This window comes from Marmota flaviventris, chromosome 1, assembly GCF_047511675.1.
Source record: "Marmota flaviventris isolate mMarFla1 chromosome 1, mMarFla1.hap1, whole genome shotgun sequence".
NCBI classification, from domain to species: Eukaryota; Metazoa; Chordata; class Mammalia; order Rodentia; family Sciuridae; genus Marmota; species Marmota flaviventris.
In genome coordinates, this window is record NC_092498.1 from 63,415,424 (window position 1) to 63,440,594 (window position 25,171).

Below are 25,171 nucleotides of genomic sequence, written 5' to 3' on the forward strand. Positions count from 1 at the left end.
ATTCTAGGAGAGGATGCAAAAACTCATTGCCCGTGGCATAAAAACATTATTTACAGTTTACAGTTAAGAACACTTCAAAAATAATATACACAAACAAGCAAAATAGATCACAGATTAAATAATCTATAAGAAATTGTTTATAAGAGGCATCTCTGGTCAATGAAGGTGCATTAATATGCTAGGGTACTATAGAAAAGTACCAAATGACAGTCCTGGGGGCTTGACTTCTTAATGAGGCTTAGCATTTAGTTTTCTCCCAGAACTGTGAGGGAAGGTTCTGTTCCATTCCTTTCTCCTTGGCTTGTCAAATGTGTCTTCTTCCTGAATCTCTTCACATGGTGTTCTCCCTGTGTGCTTACCTCTGTGTCCAAATTTCCCCTTTTTATAGGGACATTCATCATATGAGATTAAAACCCACCTCAATGACTTTGTTTTGCCTAACAAATAACATCTGTATATCTATAGTCAATCTATTTCCAAATGAGGTCATATTCTGTGGTAGTAGGGGTAAGGATTCAAACATACAGAGTTTTAGGGGACACTATTCAACCCATAAAAGAAAGTATGGAGTAATGTTTTTTTCTTTCAATTATTATAATGCTTTTAGGTTAATTTGGTCATTTTTTAAAAAATATAATTTTTAAACAAAAGTTTTGAATTTTTGTCTACTCATGCTTATATAATCGTGTTAACAACCTCAAACTATGCTTTTTAGTCTTCAGTGAGAAATGTTTTGTAGCTGGTCACAACAGGTTGTTAAAACCTCTCTTCACTTTTATAAGTCTTTCTTTTTTTCTTATTTGCTTAAATCCTCAGGGTTCCATATGTTCACAAAATTCTGCACATACATTCAGTCCTCAGATTTGGATCCTTCAACAGGAGTGTCTTGGAGGCTGGGATTTTTTAGCCATTCATTACAGTTCTGACTTCAGTGCTGAATTGGTGGGAAATCATATCCACTACACTTCACTCCCAGTGCAACAGAGACACTGAGTGGGAGTTTGTGAGTGATGACTTTTCCAGTAGAATGTGAAGGTAATTGTAGTGGTTTGACATGCAAGAACGGAGTGACCGCTTCAGGCATGAGGACATAGGGAACAGACCAAGATAAAAGGAAGACTTGGAGACAAAGGCCACATTCTCACTCAGTTCTTTCCAAATACTTTACACTGGAGGAGAACATGTTAATGAATAACCACTATTGAATGGCTGCCACGAAAGCAAACAGAGAGCTATTCTGCTATTAGTTACATTTTCATTCAAAGGTTATTCATTCTTTCCTGAAAAGTCAAATATTCCATATCACCCCCAAAGTACAGCACAGAGGGGAATGCTTAGGTAACCAAGTCAGAGAAGGGGAAGGAAACAGGAATAAAAAGAAATGGTGACCGCAGACAAAACAGTCTAACCAAGAAAGAGAAAAAAGTGAAGACAGGAAAGTGCACATTTGATGCGGAGAAATGTGTGGTTCATTTAAGTTCCAGAACAGAACTGGAGCACTAATGTGTTACTCAAGGTCATGGAACCAGGGACAATTATATTCTTAGAAGTGTAACTCCCACATAACAATACCTTTTGTTTGTTCTAATCTGGAAGTTCTGGTTGCCATAAAAGTTAGCACTTTATACAAATGATACTATTCTTTAACATCAATAATATGATAAAGATTGGAATCTTAAACATCTAAGATTTTCAGTTTCATTGTAACAACTTAATACTGACTGTAATCATTGTTCCATCCTGATTTGTCTTTTATTTAGGAACATATTCTAATTCTTTATTTTCTCAATAACACATCTCTCATAATTCCAAATTATTTTTTACTCCCCAACCAATATTTAGATTTTTTTCTTGGCTTCTTCCAACATCTAATTACAAAAGTCCTGTGAGGAATCACTTAGAAAAATTATAGGAGTCTAAATGATATGACATTTCAGTTATTAACATGTTATAAATAAATTCAATTACCAGTGACATTCATTTAATTAATATTTTTAATTATTTCATCATCTATTGATTTTCTTATAATGAATGATCTATTATCAGTTTTGCAAAGACTCCTTTCAAATTAAAGCAAAAAAGAGGCAAAATGTCTTATAGAACTTCCAGCTTCATGGATTCATATAAAGAACTACATAAGACAATTTATATTTAAAATATTGAACAAATGGGATGCTATATGTAAGTAAAGCTTTTTTCATTCTATTGGCTTCCAAGAAATGACTCACACTGACTATGAATGTCTAATCTACATGTCAATTTGAAGACTCAAGCCAGGATTATCATGTTCCAAACTGAAAAAATACAAGTTCATCTGAGAAAATAAAACATTTAAAATCAAACCTCATGAATAATAATTGTAGTCCCAAATGAGATGTTTTAATCTTGAAAAAAGGAGAACAACAACAACAACAAAAAACCACACATTTAAAGACTATTACAGATATCTAAGTGTTCTCTTGTGATGGAAGCTGTTAGGTAGCACAAAATTTTTAAACTGGCTAAAGCCCAGACACCTGGACATAGATTCCTTAAACTGTCTTCCAGGAAAAGCCCCCAGGTCTTTCACTAATGATTCTTGTGGTGTGGAACTGGGTGAACTGGCTTTTCAAGAATGGATGTGAGCAGAAGAAGCCAGGTTGGCCACTCAGTGATGTCTCAAGTTCAACATTCCTCATGCAGAAACAATTCTCTCAGAAGAAACATAGGATATTTGAAGAGGCATGCTGTCCATCAAGAAGCAACTCCTCCCCTCTCCCTTCCTATAAATTTGCCCATTACCAGCTCATTAGAGAGATATTTGAGCTTAAGTTCCTGGACCACCTTCCATTTGGTAGAACAAGAAAGATATTTTTTTCAGGCAAAAACCTGGTACCATAGTTCAGACTTCTGTGCATGTCAGGCTGTGAGACCTTGCTGAATAATAATTTCTGTATTTCTCTCCTCAAATTCCCCAATTCTCTCCTCAATTTCTCCTTTGATTAGACAAAGACATATGTAGCATAGCTGACATTCAGAGCAGAAATCCTTCACATTTTTATAATAAAAGTCTACTCAGTAATAGTCTTGTAAAATAAAATCCTCATTCTAAGTCATCCTCTAAAATAAAATAACAAGGGAGAAAATCTCAACTTTGAAGATATTTTTCAAATCCAATACATTTATTGAATTAACCTACTCATATACAAAATTTTTCATTTAATTATTTGAAGTATGTACTTTACCTCCACACCCTGGCCCCCGTGCATTATCCCTTCCTGTTCACATTATTCCATGTTAAATGTTTTAAAATACAGTTAAAAACTCCAATGTGGTTACATAATAATGGCAGAAATAAAGTAACTTGTAGAGTTTCTGTATTTTTACAGTCACTGTGTTGTCTGCATTCATTAATAATCTACTGTTTCAATACAAAATAAGAAATAATCTGCATGACAGAGAGAAGGATCTTTAACCAGAATGAATTTAAATGGTTTTGAGACATTAGAAACTTTGTCTAGAGACAAATACATATCTCTGAGCCTGCATATAATTGTATGTGTGTGCAAACACATAGGAAGGTGGGGAAAAGGTTGAAAAACACCCAGGAAAAATCTAAAAATTACTTTTTAACTAAACAATATGTATTTGTCTGATAGAATGCATCTATATTTATAAGAGACCATTAGATTCCCTTGGATTTTTTTTATATCTATTCAACATTTGTATTAGTTTAGTTGCAAAAAATAGATCAGAGGATGCTAATCCATGAGAAATGTGTCTCCTCCCCCCATTTTTCCCTTCTTTTAAAATCAAGAGATGCGTATAATTTAACCATGCTTGCTTTGGGTAACAACCAGCATGGGGTTGAAATGCATTGAGTCGGCTTTCTAAGGAAGTACAATACTTCACGTTTAATGCATCACTGAACAAAGGTCAAGTAGGGTAGTTCCAGCATAATATAGCAGATCAAACTACCCACACTGAAGTAACTCAATATACCCTGTGTATTTCTCCCACACTAACAAGTGGGTCATCAATCTCTTGACCAACTTAAGCCCAGCTGTAAATTTATGGTATTATGCTTCCCAACAAGTCCCTGCTCAGTTTTCATGATTGTCCCTACATATGATCATTTGGAAAATCAAAACAAGACTTAAAGATATTTTTTGATTGCCAGATTAACCTAAAATGATCATTATTCCCCACTGAGAATTTTTGAAAGCTACATGAACTCCATAAAAAATAATGTTTATCCAACAGGAGAATTATAATGACCCATCTGATTTCTTTCTAATTTTCTTTGTAGGTGTTTAACTAAAATTAGCAGCTGGGAGCACAAACTTTAGGAGAAATAATTAACATCAGGCAGTACTTTAAATGATCCCTGAAGTACAAATTTAAAATTTGTACCTGAGAAAGTAGACATTTCACTTAATGTGGGTGATGAGTAACCCAACTGCCTAAAGTAATATATTTTCCTTGCTTTTTAGTGCTTGTTTTTGGAAGTTCTGATACATATTCCATGTTATGTAACATAAAGCAACAGTGACATTGTATTTCAACCACAAGTGAGAGAAATGAATGAGTCTATGGAGTATTTGAATAAATCTTTCATTATGTGTTTATATGATCATGTTTCCATGAAATAAAAGGAAGTTCTAAGTTTTAAAGAGTTTAATTCCATCTTCCTTTAAGTAAGAAATCTAAGAATTTACCACATGTACATATATCTCTGTTCTAAATATACAGGTTTTAGTTATATGAAATGAGTAAAATGAGGCTCCTGGTTTTGAAGAGCACTTAGTTTAGTAGAGAAAATATGTAGTGTACCAGAAACTTCTTTGTATCATTTCATAGCTAACACAATTTGAAAGTACACAACTCAGAGACCTTGAAAACACATATTCTTAACCAAAAAGATACGTCTCGAATTGTTTTGACATTTGTTCTTCTTAAGGATTCATGGTAGAGACTGACCTGTGCCACTGCAAATAATGAAAATGATGTTATCTACTGAAGAGAAGAGTCCACTTTCAGAACAGGTGGCTCATCTTCTACGGCTGTCTAGGCTGGGACCTGGCAATCAAAGGTGAATGAGTGGAGCATGCTGCTTTAGTTTGCTTTCTTAAGATAAAGTTACAAACTCATTCTTCAGAGATTAGAACTGGATGCATTACTTCTTTCTTTTAGAATATGTAGGAAGACAGATATAATTATAATTCTTGAAAGCAAATTTGTATTTTCAAAATTACTTATCAACTCTATTTCCTCTTTCTGTGTGTCACAATAGTAAATATCTTCATTAGAGCAGATTTTTATAATTTACTATAGTTCTTTAGTATATAAATATTTCATATAACATGCATGATACTATGTTATTTTCTGAAACAAGATGGTTTACTTCTGGGACTATTTCTTTTAGGTCATGTTTTTTATTTTTAATAATTTTTGAGACAGAAATAATAAACATTAATGTAAATATATGTAGGAATAAACTCTAAACATTTTTTCTATATTACAGTATCTCTCAATAGACTGTTTATGAATATTGGTTTATGTAAGTTTTTTATTAATTTTTTGTATTTATACATAACAGCAGAATGCATTACAACTCATATTACACATATAGAGCACAAATTTTTTATATCTCTGGTTGTACACAAAGTATATTCATACCAATTCATGTCTTCATACATGTATTTTGGATAATGATGTATGTCCATCACATTCCACCATCATTTCTCACCCCACGCCCCCTACCTTACCCTCCCACCCTTCTGCTGTGTCTAGAGTTCGTCTATTCTTCCCATGCTCCCCATCCCTACCCTACTATGAATCAGCCTCCTTATATCAGAGAAAATATTCAGCATTTGGTTTTGGGGGATTGGCTAACTTCACTTAGCATTATCCTCTCCAATGCCATCCATTTATCTGCAAATGCCATGATTTTATTCACTTTTATTGCTGAGTAATAGTCCATTGTGTATATATGCCACACGTTTTTTTAAATCCATTCATCTACTATAGGGCATTTAGGTTGGTTCCACAGTCTAGCTATTGTGAATTCTGCTACTGTAAACATTGATGTGGCTGTGTCTCTATAGAATGGTATTTTAAGTCCTTTGGTTATAGACCAAGGAGAGGGATAGCTGGGTTAAATGGTGGTTCCGTTCCCAATTTCACAAGATTCTCCATACTGCTTTCCATATTGGCTGTACCAATTTGTAGTCCCACCAGAAGTGTATGAGTGTACCTTTTGATAAACCCTTAGCCATGTTAATGAAAAGGAGAGAGAAAACTCAAATTAGTAACATATAGGATGAAAAAAGGAAATATCATGACAAACACTAAAGGAATGCAGAAGATAATTAGAAATTATTTTGAAAACTTGTACTTCAATAAAACAGAAAATATCAAAGGCATTGACAAATTTCTAGAATCATATGATTTGCCCAAATTGAATCAGTATGATATACACAATTTAAATAGATCAATTTCAAGCAATGAAATAGCAGACACCATCAGAAGTCTACCAACCAAGAAAAGCCCAGGACTGGATGGATACAGAGCAGAATTCTACAGGACCTTTAAAGAAGAACTAATACCAATACTCTTCAATTTATTTCATGAAATAGAAAAAGAGGCAGCACTTCCATACTCATTCTATGAGTCCAATATCACCCTGATTCCAAAATGAGGCAAAGTCACATCAAAAAAAGAAAACTTTAGACCAATATGTCTAATGAACATAGATGCAAAAATTCTGAATAAAATTCTGGCAAATGAAATGCAAAAACATATCAAAAAGTTAGTGCACCACAATCAACAATATTTTCTTATAATATTTTAAGGCACCTTTATTTGGAGAATTCTTTATAAGGATATTTACTATCCAACAACTGCACATGGATAGGGCTTGGTTTTTGAAAAAAATTCATAATATTTTGGAAGAGAAATAAGGCAAAGTTTCAACTTATTGATATAACTAATTCTAAAGAATAAAGTTGAAATGGTTTTTGAAACCAAGAAATGACCTACTGTTCTGTAGTGTGGTTATTGTTTAAATTAATCAAAAACATTTAATTTTTTTAAATCAGGATATTTTAAAGTATGTTTTAAATATAAACGTACTGATATCTGAAAGCATTCAGGATATTTTAAGGGCAAATTACATGTTATTACATTGATAGATTTCATGAGAAGTCTACAACATAAAAATAAGATGCAAAATGATACAAGGTGTGTTGTATTTAATAATGTCCAAGATAGCATTTTCTTAATTAAAATACAAGTGATCATTGTTTTAATAACTCTTTTAATTTATCATATGACTTTCAAATTCTTCAAATAATTAAAATTAGTTATTATACAAGCATTGTGTGTTATTTACAATAAAAATAAATAATTTTTCACATTGCATTTATAATTCATTAGGCACTATTATAAATATATTATAGTACAAAAACTCAGGCTTTACAACAAAACTATGAGATAGAATCTATTATCATTCCCATTGTATAAATACAGACAATGATGTTCAGATAGACTAATTTTCCATTAAAGGTCACAATGCTAATCAGCACTAAAGCTGGGTTCTGAGCCCAGTTATCATTGTTCCATATTTGACACTTTTAAAGAATAGTAATCCTATTAATGAAAGTAGTCATTAAAAATAATAATATCATTATAATTTTTACTTCTTTAGTTTTAAAAATATTTCTGTGCTTTTAAAATGATTTTTACAATTTACATATAGTAAACTACATTCTTTGATGTATAATTCTATGAATTTTAACATATTTATATGTTTGGACAGCCATCCAAAAAATAGGCCTTAAGACACTGCTATTGCCCCCCAATTCCCTTGTGTTACCCCTAAGTAGTTACTCACTGTGGCATTTCTAACCTGTAGCTACTACTGACCTTTCTTTTCCTCAACAGTTTGTTCTTTGAGAAGATGTCCTGTAAATGACACCATACATTATGTAATATTTTGAGATTGGCATCTTTTACTAGCATATTAAATTTGAGATTAATTCTTTTTGTTTCATGTAACAATAGTTGATTAATTTTTGTTGCTAATATTGCTTCATGGTATGGGTGTACACCAATTTATGGATTGTGTTATGGTTGGATTTGAGATGTTCCCCAGAAGCTTATGTGTGAGACAATGCAAGAAGGTTTGGAGGAGAAATGATTTAGCTGTGAGAGCCTGAACTCAATCAGTGAATTAATCACTTGATAGGATTAATTGAATGCAGGTGGTGTGTGGCTGAAAGAGGTGGAGAATTAAAGCCTAGCTTTGGGTATGTATTTCGGTCTGACAGGTGAAGATTCTCTCTCTCTCTCTCTCTCCCTCCCTCCTGTCTGACCATCATGTAAGCTGCATCCTTCCATCACACTCTTCAGCCTCACCTCAAGCCCTCAGGAATGGAGCCAACTCTGTATGGACTGAGACTTCTGAAACTGTGAGCCCCCAAATAACATTTTTCTCCCCTATAATCGTTTTGGATGGGTCTTTTAGTCATAGTGGTGAAAAAGCTGACTAAAACAAGTTGCTTTCTCTTTGGGCCAATTATAACACTGCTGTGTTTTTTTTTTTTTTTTGCAAGTTTCTTTGTGAGTCAATCTTGCCATTTTTCTAGGGCAGGCTTTCTCAACCTCAATATTATTGACCCTTCATGATGGATAATTATCTGGGAAGTTCTCCTGGGTGTTGTAGGATATTTCATAGCATCCCTGGTGTCTATCAACTCTATGCCAATAGCACCTTAGATTAAAAATTTCTCTAGACTTTGTTTATATCTATATTTCACATATCAATCTATTGATGACTATAGATAGCCATCAGTCTTAAAGGTAATATGAGTGTTTTACTTTACTTTAGAATCAGCTTTACTTTTACTTTACTTTAGAATCAGCTTGATTTTATCTATGAAATATCTGCTAAGATTTTAATTAGGATTTTATAAATTCTATAGATCAATTTATGAAGAATTAGAAAGTCTTCCAATCCATGAGCACAGTTTTCCTTCTCCATTTATTTAGGTTTGCTTTGATTTCTTTGATTTGTGTTTTATCATTTTGAGCATAGAGATCTTGCAAAAAATGGTTAATGTTGTATTTTTGGAGTTGTTGTAAAGGACACATTCTTTACATTTCAGTTTTCTTGCTAGTATAGTTAAATATGATTTTTAAAAAAATATTAGTTTTATATTCTATGACCTTGCTAAATTTATTGATCTCAGGGATTTGTTTTAGTATTTTTTGTACTTTTCATGTGAACAATCAGGGACAAATGAACAGAAAAAAATTAATGTCCTCTTTTCACATTGTACAATGTTTTTTGCTATTGCCTTCTCCCATTTTCTGGAGCCACTTGTGTGATGATGAGTAGGAATATAAAGAAGGCACTCTCTTGCCTTACTCCTGATTGTAGTTGAAAAACATCTGACTTTTCACCAGTAAGTATGATGAAAAGTTTTTTTTTTGTAGATACTCTTTTTTAGATTGAGAAAGTTTTCTCCTATATCTAATTTTGGGGGACAGTTTTTAAAATAATAAATGTTAAATTTTGTTAATTTCTATTACGATAACTTGATCTTATTTAGCCTATTTTTAGTATGATTTGAATACATTGACTTATTTTTGAAGGTTCAAATTATCTTGTGTCCTGGGACAAATATCACATGATCACAACACATCATTCTTTTTGTATCTTTATGGGTTCATTTGGCTAATAATTTGTTGAAGATTTTTATATTCATAAATGACACTGGACTCTGCTATTTTCTTTTCCTTCTCCCTTGCCTGCTCCTTTTTTTGTTGTGATATTTTACTGCCTTTGTCTAATTTTACTCTCATGATAATGTTTACCTCAGAAAAAAGATCCAGAAATGTCTTCATTGTTTCTCTTTTCTGGAAGACATTTTTCAGATTTAGTGTTTTTCATATTTACCTATTTATTTCATTTTTTTAGTGCTGAGGGCCCTCAACAAAGACAGGCAAGTGCTCTACTCGTGGGCTGTATCTCCAGCCCATTAGGGATTTTCATTAATTTTTAAATTATTGGTAGAATTTACTAATAAAATCATCTGAGCCTGGCATTTTAATTTTTAGATGGTTAAACATTAAATCAATTTGTTTGATCAATCTCCGGGGATCAGTGAATTCTTTTATTTTTTTTATATTTCTTTTTTTAGTTTTTTGGTGGACACAATATCTTTATTTTACTTTATGTGGTGCTGAGGATCGAACCCAGTGCCTCATGAATGCTAGAGGAGCACTCTACCACTGAGCCACAACCCCAGCCCCATATCAGTGAATTCTTGAAATAGTTTTTTTTAAATAATTTGTGTCTTGCCAGTAATTAATCCAGTTCCCTAATTTGTTGAATGCATTCTGTATTTATGTGTTTATTTAATTATTGATCAGCTTGGTGTATATTAATAAAAAGAATACTTAAAAACACAGGGTGGTCTCTGAGCAAAACAATAAACAAGCACACTCATGCATAACAGAGAAGAAACAGAAAATCCCAAACTCCCATCAGAATAAATCATTCTCAGGAAGTGTTTTAAGCCTGATTAAGTTCCTATCCAGCAGATCAATTTATGGTGACAGTGACATCCTTTGGCCACTTGAAAAACAAAACATGTGAACTGCAATATTTTAGCTCAAGTCCACAGAGTGGTTCATAGTATTCCCTCCATATCCACTTAATTTTCATGATGTCTATAGTGATATTCTGCCTTTAGTTCCAGAGGATGATGTTTTGGGTCATATCTCTCTGTCTCTATGTCTCTGTCTCTGTGTGTCTCTCTTTTTCATCCTCATTTTGACTCTCCAATCAAATCTACCCTTTTTATTAATATTTTCAATCAAGCAATTTTGGCTCCACATAAGTTTCTCTATCCTTTTCTGTTTTCAATTTCTTTTATATACATATTTTTATTATTTTCTTTTTTTCTACATGACTTCTATTATCTCTAGTTTTTCTTAACATGAAAACTTGGATGATTGATTAGATTTCTTTCTTTTCAACACCTGCATTTATGCAATGTTTTCTTTTATACATTGCTTTATTAATATTCCTAAATTTTTGATATGCTGCATTTTAATTTTTATTCAGTTCAAATATTTAAAAATTTTCCTTGAGACTTAGCCTTTGTTCTAGAAATTATTTAGAAAAATTTTGTTTAGTATCAAAATATTTAGGTTTATAAAAAATACAGTTCTGATTCCCATAATTTTGTTTTTTCATTTCAAATTGTAAGAAATGTAATTTCAATGATTTAATATTAATGTTAATTAAGTTTGTTTTCTGATTCAGAAAATGGTCTTTCTTGGTGATTGTTCCTTGTGCACTAGGAAGTATTCTATTGATATTGGGTGGAGTATTCTCCAAATGACAATTAAATTGATTGGTGTGCTCTTCATATCTTCTACATCCTTAATGACTTTCTGTCTGCTTCTTTCTCTGTTTATACAATCAATCATTGCTTCACATTCTTAGATGGAGGCACATTTAATGTTACTAAATACTCTGACAAATGAACTATTTTATCATGTAATATCCATCTTGATTTCTGCTAGTTTTCTTTTTTTTTTCCCTGAAGTCTACTTGTCAAACATTAGTATGGCCACTCCAGCGTCTTTTTACTAGCATTTTTATGATTCAGCTTTTCCTGTACTTTTCTTTAACCTGTTTTACTTTATGTCAAGTTTTTATTTTTGTAGTAGCATATATATTTTTAAAAATTTGTATGAAATGTTCTTTTAATAAAGTATGTTTAGACTACTTAGGTTCAATGAAATCTCGATATACTTAAAGATAGCTTCACCATTTGGTTTTTTCCAGTTTTGCTGAGGTATAATTGGTAAACTCTGCACAGAATTCAAGGACCTAATTTAGATATGTGTATTTTGTTACCAATTTTCTGTTTGTAAAATCTGTAGCATTTTCTTGTTTTTCTTTTCCTGTCTTCTTTTAAACATTTTTTTGATATTTCATTTACAATAACTATTAGAATTTTTCATTTTATATCTTTCATAATTTTTGTGCATTGCTCTAGTGTATAGTGCTACACATAATTTTGCATTTGCTTAGAGTTCATGTTTTATTTCAAGTAAACTATACCCATACAACCAATATCTGTCCCCTTCCCACCTTCAATAATGCTGCAGTTGTTGTATGTACCACCTCTTCATGATATTCTAAGTTCTGAAATGTAGTGCCATAGGCCTTCTGAGAATGCTTTTTTACTTTAACAAACACATTTCAACTTTATTGCCTTTGATAATAGCTAGACATTGTTTTAAGGATGAGAAGAAAATCTAATGAAGAGACTAAGTTAACATGCTGACAATTATAGAGAAGAAAGATCATGGAAACATTTTCCAGAGAATGAGGAAAGCTTTCACAGATGGTCTTCAGCAGATCTCCTTTTACAACTTTATTGGCCAGAATTAGGAAAAGAAATCATCAAGCCCACACTCTTTGGAATTATTACATCTTACAAAATGTCCAGTTCCATATTGTTGTTAAGTAAAATTTTAAAGGTCTTTTGTTTAAATTATACTTCAGGTTCTTCACAAATACTTAGTGAAATATTAGCTTGGCATTGACCAATGTATTTATTTATATTACCAGGAAAAAAAGTAGGATTTTGTATAAGACTACTGTAAGGAATTAAAATAAGGATTCAGACAGAGTCTTCTTTGCAGCAATAAACATACATAGAGAAAATAATTTATTTGCCTTCTTCTGGCAGAAACACTTGATATATATAAGCAAAAAGATTCTTTTGTAGTAATAAAGTAATCATATCAAAGTATTAAACAGTATTTCTTTGATACCTACTGCTAATATGGTAACTAAAGCCTCTATTGAAATATTCTGTGATTTGTTTCTAAGCATTTTCAAAGGTTGTTCTATTTTAGCATGAGAGTTCTGTCAGCCTAATGCAGGGTGGTATGGCCTATTACCCATATCTTGCCCCCCACCTATTATTCATGGGCCAATTCTCTATAGATGCTTCTCACTACATTGGTAGTTGAATAGCTGCAATAGAATTCACCTATTCCACAAAATCTATGACAAGTGTTGTCTGACCCTTTAGAGAAGTTTGCTGACTCTTGACCTAGAATTTTCAGTAGCCATTCTCTTATGTCATACCTTGTGTTTATTATTGATGCATTGCCTCTTCATAGACACCACTCCTTTAGCTGATACTTGGCTTACATTTTCCTAATTCAGATATTGATGTCACCCATAGCTCTTGAAGTCACTAAAATAGGAGCCTAGGAGCCTTTGGATTTCCACCTTTACAACCACTGCTGCCAGATGCCAGCCAGATATCACTGGTTGTTGTTTGCAAAGATAAAGTGTGGTCTCCTGAAACCACTGATATGACAGAGCTAAGCTGTGTTCTTATATGCTCTAAATGTGCACAGCTTTGCTAAGTTCCTTTAAGAAGCAGAAACCGTTTAAATCTCTCAAATTTGTGTTAGATTTTGTTACATAAGACAATTTTATTTTAAATTACTTTTTTTATGGGCTGGGGATATAGCTCATTGGTAGAGCACTTAGCTATCACGTATGAGGACCTGAATTTGATTTCCAGCACTTAGAAACAACAATTACCACTTTTGTTGTGCAGCATCTTCAGAATAATAATGGAACAATGCATTTTCTGGTTTGGGGTTTTGTTTTCCTTTTCCATTATCTTCCTAGGACTTGTTCATGAGTTCACAGCAAAAGTTACAAATTTGAGTAATTTATCATTATTTTTTTTTTCCAGAAGACAGATTTTTGTGTGTGTCTTTTTATTCCCTTTTAGAATGAGTTTCTTCCCACAAAGCCACTTGCTCTTTTAGGTAAATAAACAGCTTATAGACTTTCTTCACCAATCCTCTGAAGACTTGTCTAGGCATGTTGTACTCACATAGGCATAATCTAAGTTCAAATTGTGACTCCTTTTACTATAAACCAATTACTGCTTTAATCCATAAAACAACTGGAGGAAGATAGTGTCCTCCCTACCACATAAATAAGGAAACTGATACTTAGATTATACAAATCATTCAATTTCAAACAGCATGAACAGGTGAAAAGCCAGACTCCTAACTGTGTTCTTGTCACCAGAACATGATGCCAACATCTGGGATAGATAAAGATACATTTCTTTTTATATTTAATCATTTATTTATGTGTCTAAAAATTAAAACCATGGGGGGAAAAATGAAAGACTGGCTTCAAAAGAAAGGAAACATCAGAAAAGGACAGCTTTGGAACTGGGAAAGAGAAATTTCATGATTTACCTTTTGTGACTTAGCATATTAATTGGCTGATTTATGTGAAAGAGGCTCAGTTTGGCTTTTTTTTTTTTTTTTGTCTTAAGCACCATCTGGCTAGAGTTGTTTTCTTCTCCCTGAAGGCAGGCTTCTTAAATCAATGATCATGTCCTAAGAGCTTGGTTTTATAGCAATGTGGCTTTCTCTAAATAAGTATTTTAGTCTATTACATTGGTCACTGAATTTCAGCCATTTGGACCAGCTGCAATGGGCAGAACAAAGCACATTGGCTACATGATCTGGTCTCCAAATACGGTCTCCTCTCAGACTGTAGAGTCCACAGTGGGCTGTTAATAGCCAGACTATCAAACTATCTGTCCTGGCTTGTCATTCTGTAGAGCTAATACGACTAGGGTTCCAAAGTTTTTCTTCTCTGGTCCTTGGATAGAAGTTCTTTAAAAGCTATGAGTAAGTATAAAAATAGCTTGTGAAATTATTAATATCTTAAAAATGATATTTGAAGAATACCATTTATAATATTTATAATATACATATAAGATAACAAAAGTCTAGAAATATTTAGAACTTCATTCTAAGTACCTTACAAAATTTACAAGTTAATTAAATTTGCTTCTCTTTTATTAATACTACATGAAAATAAATGGAAAATTTTCAGCTACTATTACCAACTGATGATTTTTATTTGGTTTTAAATAGACTGAACATGGATTTTTAAGTGTTTTACCTATTTTCATGAAGTGCTTAGAAAACGTGAACGTGCTTCTCCAGAATCTGTGATTCTGCCTATAAGTTATATGGTGTGGCATTGGTGTTTCTTAATCTGAGATTTATTACTTTTATTCTGCTTTGCTGCATGTATTGTTGTTTCCAAGTCTTTCTTTTTTTAAGGAAACTGGATGGTTTAATTGGTAGAGTCAAGAGCCTTTTGTTTTTGATTACATGCTCAATATGTAAATTACATTCACTTCTTGGTACAGAAATGGCAGCATGCCACTTCTTTGGGACATTTAATCCACACAGAATTCTAGGCAGTCCTTATTTATGTGTCTGCCAGCACTGGTCTTTCTTCCTTTTACAATGATCTGCAAATACCCTCTTATCCAGTATTATGAGGAAATTAGGTCTCTAGGTCAGCTGAGCAGCCAAAGACAATGCAGAATCCTTGATTCCCCCCCCCCCCCCATTGGATTGATATATTCTCAACTTCTTAATATTCCATATGATTAAACCTGTCTTTTTATAATCCTGAAGGCATTTTGGAATCCAGCCATATTTTAGAGTCACTAAGACTATACAGTGGGCAGAGACAGAGAAGTGTTACTAAATTTGCCCTGTCCCTGATAGTTCCTCTGAAAAGGATTTACTTGACACATTTGCTCTGTGTGCCATTCTGAAGACTCAAAATGAACAATTCAGGGAGAATGTTTGCTCATCCATAATTTATTTTGTTTTCACAAAGAACATTACAAAAATACTACTAATAATTAAAGTTAAACATTCAGGGTGTTTGAATTCCAAGAAGACAGGAGTTTACTGTGATTAGAAGTCAAGCCGACTATACATAATTAATAGTTGTAGTTGGCAATACTTCTTTCAAAGATTGAATTTTCGTTATGTTCTATTTTATTGTCACTTTGAGTCTCTTCTTTCTTTCTGGTTGTATTGCTAGCTTCACCAGAAGGAATATTTAAAGTATTTAAGTATAACACTTTTAAGTCACCAACCACACATTCTTCATTTCCTCCAGAGAGAAGAATCTGGTTTAGAAAGGAAAGATCCTTGCATATTATGCATCTTCCCCTTTATTCTGAGAGAAACCAGCTTAAATAAAAGTCATGAGGCTAAGTAATATTTGAACTTCCTGAAAGATGATCCCTGCTTGATCATTAAAAAAAGTGAGGTCTTTCATTCCTTTTTGAACATTCTTTCACAGTGGAGGTTTTTGGCCATGAGTACCCCTTTGATTTCATCCAGGATCCTCTGATGACTCATCATCTGTAAACTTTATCAGTAGCTATGGAATTGGCCGGAGTTGCTCCAGTCATCTGCTTCTCTGTCATTTGATATCAGTCAGCAGCATTACCTTATGCCAGAATCAAAGAGGAAATGCTCCAAGGTCCAAATACACTGAGAGAGAACTAGGATGCAGAACTCACTCAAGCTCTACCTAAAGTGACTTCTGTAATTCTTTGCTGTGGCAGTCTTAAGACAGAGGGTGAGTGAAAATAGAGCCTTTGTATAGACAAAGCCTGGGAATGGCTTGTGCTAAATCCACTCATTAGAATCACAGGGAGCATATTTGTTACTTTTTGTTTCTTCACAACTGTGAGCATAGAGGGATCAGACCAAGGAGAAGATGTTTCTACTTCCTTTCAATATCTTGGAAACATCGAATGTGTAGTTTCTTGAAGTGATATTATCATGTCAAGATGGACTATCTGTGTCTTTTCCATTTTCCCTGGAGACTCTACTTTAGATTAGAATTTAATTGTCAATGAGCATCACTCAGCAACAGAGTGGGTATATGATGACATTATGTTCACAAAAAAGTTAATGACAATGATGAGCAAGACCATACCAAGGCAGATGTTGGAGTCCAGCAATAGCTCCAGTTCTCCATCTTCATGAAGAGCCCAACAAGCCTGTTCCCAGCCCATATCTGGGAACTGTGGCTCTTCTTTGGTTTTCCCTCCTGGCTTTTCAGCTTGGCTGATATAAGACTGCAGTTACAGGACTGGCTACCCACTTTAGCCATGGCCTCTTTCTGACATTCCTAATAGTTGATATTTTAAGTGTGACCTGTGTATTCCAACCCATGAAGGTGGAAATGTCATTATTTCTAAAGTAAATCTTAGTTTAAAAATATAAAGTGTTTTAAGTGTGACTTACCATATTTTATTGAATCTAGAATATTTCATATTTTAAGGTATACTAGTATTTTATGTATATCTGAAAGAAAAAATACTATTATTTTATTTCCTTTTTTTTCCTTACAATACTATAGCTTGAACCAAGGGGCCTTCTTCCACTGAGCCACATCTCCAACCCTATTGATTTTTAATTTTTTTAAATTTATTTTGAGACAGAATCTTACAGAGTTACACAGGCTGGCCTCAAATTTGCAATCTCCATGCCTCACACTTCTGAGATGCTGGAATTATAGCATGCATCACCATGCCCACAAAGAAAAACTATCAAATATATATATCTTGGACAAGTTTTAGACTTCTACCTTATACATATATAACCAGGAAAATATAAATAAAATATTTAATTATGACATTCTGAAATATCTTGTTTAGAGAACAACTGTTCTAAATAATTTTTAGACCCATAGTTGTCCCAATCTGTTTTCCATATCACTTTCTGAACCAGCAGAAACAATGATGGCACATTTCCTTTTTTACTTTTTATTTATTTATTTATTTATTGGTCAGGCTTTAATTTTTAAAAAAGTTTTTATTAGTGCATTTTGATTATACATAATAGTGGGATTCATCATGCCATATTCACACATGTACATAACATAATTGAGTCAGTGCCTTCTCTTTCCCCTTCCCTACTCTTCCCAATCTGCTTGCTCTGCTCTACTGATCTCCCTTCTATGTTTCTTATAAGAATTCTTTATCTCTGGGATTCATTCACCAAGATTTGATGGTAGTGATGTCTTTATCTTAGCAGACAGTGTCAACAAAAGGTTTTCAGACAAACAGCAAGAATCATGTTTCTTCCTTAGCGGTTGATTGACTGAATTATGAGGGAGTTTAGTTGTTCAAACCTGCACATGAAAAATTCCACCTTCATGCAAGAGCAGATGAGAAGGTAATCACAGCCTTGTCACAATTGCTTCCTGGACAAGAATGATTGTGGAACAATATTGTTTGTAATATGCATCTCTATTTCAGAGATGTTAAAATGTAAACAGTATGAGTATCTTTAATTAATGGGGTTTTGGCTCAGTGGTAGAGCACTTGCCTAGCATGCATGAGATTCTGGGTTTGATCCCCAGCACCACATTAAAAAAAATACACAAAATAAAGCTATTGTGTCCATATGCAACTAAAAATTTTTTAAAAAAAAATTGCCTTGTGAAAAGAGCCAGATAAAAATAAAGATGAGAGAACATCTTGGTGTATTCCAACAAAACTTGTGGAGATACAAAGAGGTGAGAGTATAATAAAGAAAAATGGAGAAAAGTTAAAGAAATAGGCAATTTCACATAGTTAAGAGTCTATAGCAATGGGGAAGAGTTTTGATATTATTTAGAGTATAACAAGTTATTAAAAAGATTTTGTCAGAGAAATGACATGACAATCAATTGGAAGAGGAAAGATTAAAAGAGGAAAGTTCCATCAGAGGCTTTGCTCTTGATGTGGTGTAGAATCTCTAAAGAAAAAGGGAGCGGGCATTAAAACACCATGTCTCTGAATCTTCCTTTCCCCCAAATCTAGCAGACTTAAGGGAAAAATGAAAGCAATCCTCAGGCAGAAAGTCCAGATACATGCTATCTTGAAGGACACTGGCTTTCTCTCACGCATAATGGCAACTAGAGCAAGTTAGTGTTATCTTCAGAAAGCTACTATCTTGCACATATTAGTTGTGTTTGGGGATTAGGGGAGGAGAAGCTAACAAATGTCACTACTTTTTCAGCTTAACATGGGAACCCCCACCTCCAGTGAGGATGTGTGAGGAACTGAGGCTATAGTGGAGAGTATATGTGTCACTCATTCAGTTGGCCATCACTGCACAAAACACTGTGAGGGGGAGGAAGCACTGCTTGGCAAAGCACTGGGAGGGATGCAGCTTGTTGCCTCTAAGCTCTTCTTGGATCTTCTTGGATCTCATATAAGCTTTTGTTTCCCATGCTGTCTCTGGGCATTTTTCTTTTGGCCTATCTGCAACCCACCCCACTGCTCTGGCACAACTGGGCTGTGGAGAAGAGATAACTGGGTCCTGAGTTTGGGAAGTGATAATAAAGACTAACTGACTATACATATTTGAAACACGTTTTTAAATTATTATAAACAATATGTTAGGCTAGATGGGATGCAAAAGGTAAGGAGAAGTACTGAATTTGGGATGATTTTAGGTATTAAATTTTATTTTTTAAATTAACAAGTAAAAATTTTATGCATTTGTGGTGCACATGTGATGTTTGAATAAATGCATACATTGTAGAATGGGTGAATCAAGCTACACAGGATAGTTACATCTCACATACTTGCAATTTTTTGTGGTGAGGTATTTCATTTTAAGAATTGTTCAGTTTTAACAGTAATGCCAGGTACAGAAGTGTGGAAAAAGGAGTTGGGGAGAATCCTGGGTGGAGAAAGAGGACCTGTGAGACCTGCAAAGGGATTCAGCAGACAAGAGGGTAGATTGAATCCAGCTCATACAGTGCATCTGAGCTAAGAGCACAACCTGTGTTGGATATTACACTTTTGAAGACCTGAGTATGAATGACATCACCTAAAGAGGGTTTTTCTTGGTTTTGTTTTCAGATGCCCCAGGACTGAAAGACACAGGCTGAATTGTGCAGTGCACCCAATCACAGCATGAGAAAGAGATAAGTCACCAAAAAGCCAAGGGGAGACCAAGAAAGCTTGGTGTCAAGGAAATTAGAAGAAAATATGGTTTCAGGACCAGACAAAGGAGTGAATCATGTCAATGATTACTGAAAGGATAAATAGCTAAGGAGAGAGAAATCTGTTCATCAGTTTTACTGAGATAGGCCTATCGTCACCTGGACATGTGCTTTTGAAGACGTGATAGTGATAGAAAACAGATTGAGCAACATTTATAATTGGTGGTATTATGGGTAAAAAAGCTTAAAGTTTACCTTCTTGAAGGGTGAGAACTAACACAGATGTTCCTATGAGGTCCCTTTTGCCTGTAAAACCTTTGGTTCTCCATTTTAATTAAAATATTTCATTTTGAAAATGATCTTGGAACACAGATGTGGTAGAAAATAATAAGAGTGTGCATTTTTCATTCTGAATCACACTATGAAAAATGGGAAACCTCTTCCTTAAAATAAATATACATTTTCACTTAAATATATATGTATATATATTTTCCAGTCCTGGGGATTGAACCTAGGGCCTCACACATGCTAGGCAAGCACTCAGTTACTGATCTACATCCCTAGAGCCCTCACTTAAAAATAAATAAAGACAAAGAGGTATTCATTATCAACAGGACTTTATTTTAACCTTATGGTGTGGGTTTGGGGATGCTTTTCTCTCAGGCTCTGTCCCCAAAAAATTACTTTCACTTTCTCACATAACTCAGTTCAAATGTATGAAACTCAATTGATTTTTTTAGAGTGGAAAAAATCATTAAACTGTATGATAAATAGTTTTAAAATATTTTCCACTTTCATATCATAGAGAGCAAACAGTGATTAAGAGGCAAGGAAAATGAAGAAATAGATGGAGACAAATTATACAGAAAGAAATGTAAATAAACAGATGCAAAGAGAAACAAATTATTCAGAAATGAAGCTTAGTGTGCTAAAGCTGTTTTTGTCATTCATTCATTTGCTCATGAGCAGCATTAGTCACTGCTGTGTTCCTTCCAAATGGTGGAGACACTGCTTATTTGTGGCACAAGAGGAACATCAATAAAGGACTTCCATCCCAGCTATCTAAGTCTCCCTGTTTCCATGTATGTCTCTGTTGCCACACAGACTGGGTGCTGAGAGAGCACCTAATTGAAAGTGAGGTCCTCTAAACATCTCCAGAACCATCTCTCTCCATGATGTCAGAACTTTCAAAATAGACAAGTGGTAAATAAAAATTAAAGAAAATTAAAGAAAGTCATTATTTTGGACTAAGCTACTGCACTTGGCCCTAACAGGTTAAGCCAAAAGATAAAATGGAGTCACTCATGCTAAAGTTCCACGTCACCGATTTGCAACTAAACTGCATATTTAACCTTCTGAGAAATCAGGAGTAGAAAGATAGCTGCTGAATTGTCTGAACAGGCCAGACTCAATAAGCATGATAGTGAAGTTCCCTCTGCCTTAATCCTTACACAAGAAAGATAAACTAAAGAAACTGATGTTAACCAGTTATTTTTCCATTGTTCTGTCTGTATGTACCTTATAAGGAATGTAAATTTGAAGTGATCAATCCCCTTCTTGATTTTTTTTTTCCCCTACTTTCTTTGGTCCTTTTCTGTCTTTGAAACTGATCTCCTGTATTTAGCTCATTGGAACACTTATTCTAATTTATGGAATAAAGTGTTGCCTAATTTTTGAATTGAAAATAAAGACAATTAAGATCTTTAAATTGCATTTTTTCCTTTGACACGAGATTAAGCTACTACATTTAATGTGCTTGCATGTAGAGCTTTATCTAAACTTCAGTTAGAACTCAGCCAGTGTGTGATCTGTTTCATTGAGGCTCCACAACACAAAGCCATCATAATGGTATTTAAACATAAAATGAGATTTTTAAAGGGTACTCATTTTAACACCTGAGCTGTGGCTCTAATCCCCTTGACATAAATTAAAAACTCAGCAAGTGACAATTATTTGAGATGGGAATGTTTACTCTTAAAGAGGTCATTGCTAACATTTATTTGAGAAAGATGAAGATTATTAAAAGACCAGTCATAATTTAGGTATTCTACTTCTTCCCAATTCCATTACAATAGCACCATGCTCAAACCAAGTGGAGCAGCAGACATCACATAAACATTACACACATGGGAAGCAGATCCTTGAGACCCTCTTGAGAGGATCAAGAGCACTTTCTTTAAAATCTTGTCAAATTCCTCTTTTCTCACATCTGACTGTGGGATATTTCTTAACCATTTTACACTACCAATTCAAAAAAGAAGCTATTTTACATATCACAATCTTGTTTTCTATGAATTGGGAAGAAATTTTCCCATGTGAATAATGTCAAAGTAGAAAACCAGAGAACAAAACTTATTAACTTTGTATATCATATATATTTTTATAAGAAATACAAATCTCTATGATCCATTTATAGACATTTATATTTTGCCTAGATTATTTTGCTTACTGGACTTCTCCTGCATTTGGTATAATTATGAAGAACAAAAACATGCTTCCTATCCCATCCTTACAAATATTATTAAATTAATTTCCAAGCTGGGCAAAGTGGTGCATTTCTGTAATCCCAGCAATTCTGGAAGCTATCTATGGCAGGAGGATTGCAAGTTCAAGGCCAGTCTCAGCAATTTAGCAAAACCCTGTCTCAAAATAAAAAATAAAAAAGGCTGTGGATAACTTAGTGGTAGAGTACCTGGGGTTCAATCTCTAGTATTCCCAAATAAATAAATAGACAGAAATGAAATTTCAATATAAAAATAATATTTACCAAATGAAATAAAACTATTCCATGAAACTTTTATTACATTATTAACTTTATCTTAGTTTTTAAACATCTTTGGCTAAATCATTTAAAATAGTTTGGCTTTTTTCTCATTTCCCATTTTCATACCCATGTATATAATCACACACAGAATTCCATATGTGGATTTGTGGTATTCAAAAAGTTCTCTTCTTTATATTCTTAATTTAAAAGGCATTTGTATTTTGAATTTATATTTCAAATGCATTTTTTAATGCAAAATATTTTCATTGTTTCTTTGCCATCTTGAGGCCTTCTTTTCTATGTGAGGATGTTTTGTGAATCTAGAAGAAAATCTCATATATTTCCTGCGTTTATTGTTAGCCTATATGTCATGTGTTAGTTTTAGTGGTTGCTAATTTTTCTTTTAATCCCTTAAGCAACATAATGTGATTTACAGGGAAGGCATAAGCTGAGAGAAAGTCAATTAAGGCAGTTCCGGGCAAGTGCAACTTTCCTACCTTCCCTTCATGTTCACTAATATCCGTGTCTTTTATCAAACACTCCTGAATGAATTTTTGGACCAAGTTTACTAGGTTTCTGGGCAAGGATCCATGTCAAATGAAGTGATGCATTCCTCTTTGATGGCTTTCTTCATGCATCACTGGGTAATGCTGGAAGGGCCAGTTGAATGGATGGACCGTGTTCTTTGTGTGCAAGGTAAAGGCTGCTGGGTTCATGACACAGTGGAACTCTTGATTTGGTTTGAACTTGCTTTTGAGCCAAAGAGTAGTCTCACACACATACAAGAAAGACAAACACTACCCAGAGATTTATTTTCCACAAGAAGCTGTGCACTACCAGCCAAAGAAAACAAACACCAAGAAAAAGAAAGCTCTATGATGCAACTAGAGGAGACTCTCAAAATTCTACTTCTCCCTTTCCTAGAGAACAATGGAAGGCAGTTCCCTGGCCAAAGGTCAATCTATCCCTAACAGGATTTTCTGTGAATCTCTTGACTTCTCTCTCTCTCACCACACATTGGAACAAGAACAATAAGGTAAAAAAAAAAAAAAAAAAAAAAAAAAAATCCTTATTTTTCTGAAACAGAAGAGTTTCTACAGGAGATCAGTAATCTTTCTGTTATTCTTTTCCTCTACATTCTTCCCAAAGGAGTGAAGAATCAAAAAAGTTACTATGCTGTCTTTGACACTGAGGGGTTTTTTACCCCCTTTTCTATTGAAATATTCTCAAATGTTTAACAATATTTTTAGTACTCCATTATCAATGTTTTGATTTGTTTAATTGTATTCCTATTTGTTATAGATAATTTTATCTAAGATAAAATTCAATACTATTTTGCATTAACCTGAAACAGGAGTTGTTTCTCCTGGGTGTAGAGTTGGGGACTCAGGTTGGGCAGTACATAATACCAGCTGCAAGTTCTGTGAACTAGAATGTGAACGGAATCATGAATCTCTGAAACTTTGTCACTACTACAGCAGTACTGCACATTAAATAATAGAAATGCCACTTTCACAAAATAAGGACAAGAATGTTTAGATTCTATATCTATGTATCATAGTTATCACCTCCTTCCTCTGAGAACAAAAAGCCTATTTCATTCAGAATAATGTATTATTTTCACCTTAGAACTTCCTTAAATTAAGTGCAATTTGAGACTCCTACCAATTTTCATAAGATAAATATGATTTTTTTTATAAATAAACTAATGTGAACAAAATATATATGCTGTTTTGGATACTAGCTTATTCTCATAAAGTATTTTGTTGAGTTAAGGCAAGTTATTCAGAAACATGTGGATTAAATTTTTTCTCCAAATATGCAAGGGTTTAAAAAAATAGAAGTTTGAACATTTGGCAAAATGCTTGACAAATTTTTTAAAAAGTTATTTGGCTTAAAATATGACTGGGCTCGCCCATCCCTTTAGGAGACCAGCTGTTGATGTGTCATTAAAAGAGGGAGAAAAAAAGGTCATTTCAGCTGTGTCTGCAAGCAGGCGTGTCAGATGTAGACACTTATACTGCGGGAGGTCACATTATGTGTGTCTGCATTGACAAAAAAAGAAAAGTGTTCAAACTCCAGTAGCAAAGATATAAACTTGTATCAGTAGGAGAGGTATTTACAGAACACAGCACATTCTTTTCAAAGCATACATTTTTGGAATGGCAATAATGAAGAATTTCATCTCCATGGAGAACCTATTTGTATGCCTGGTGGGGCTGGCAAATGTGCCAAACCTACCACTATGAAGTAATTGGCAGCGAGGGTGGGAAAAATCAAAACCTCATTTTAATGGTAAATTTAAATCTCAGAAGCCTAAAGACTGCTTCCTCCTTAGGGGAAATGTAAACAGTGGGAAACCTTGTCCTTGAATGGAAATTTTCAATGACTGGGATCAAAAGCAAGCCTTAGCAATATTGCCCACAGGCAGGCCTGGCTGTGGGAACTGACAGGAGAGGCTTGCTTAGGTGTGGAGTTTTAAGGAGCTACTGCTTACCACTCAAACACCACATTGTGTCCTAAGC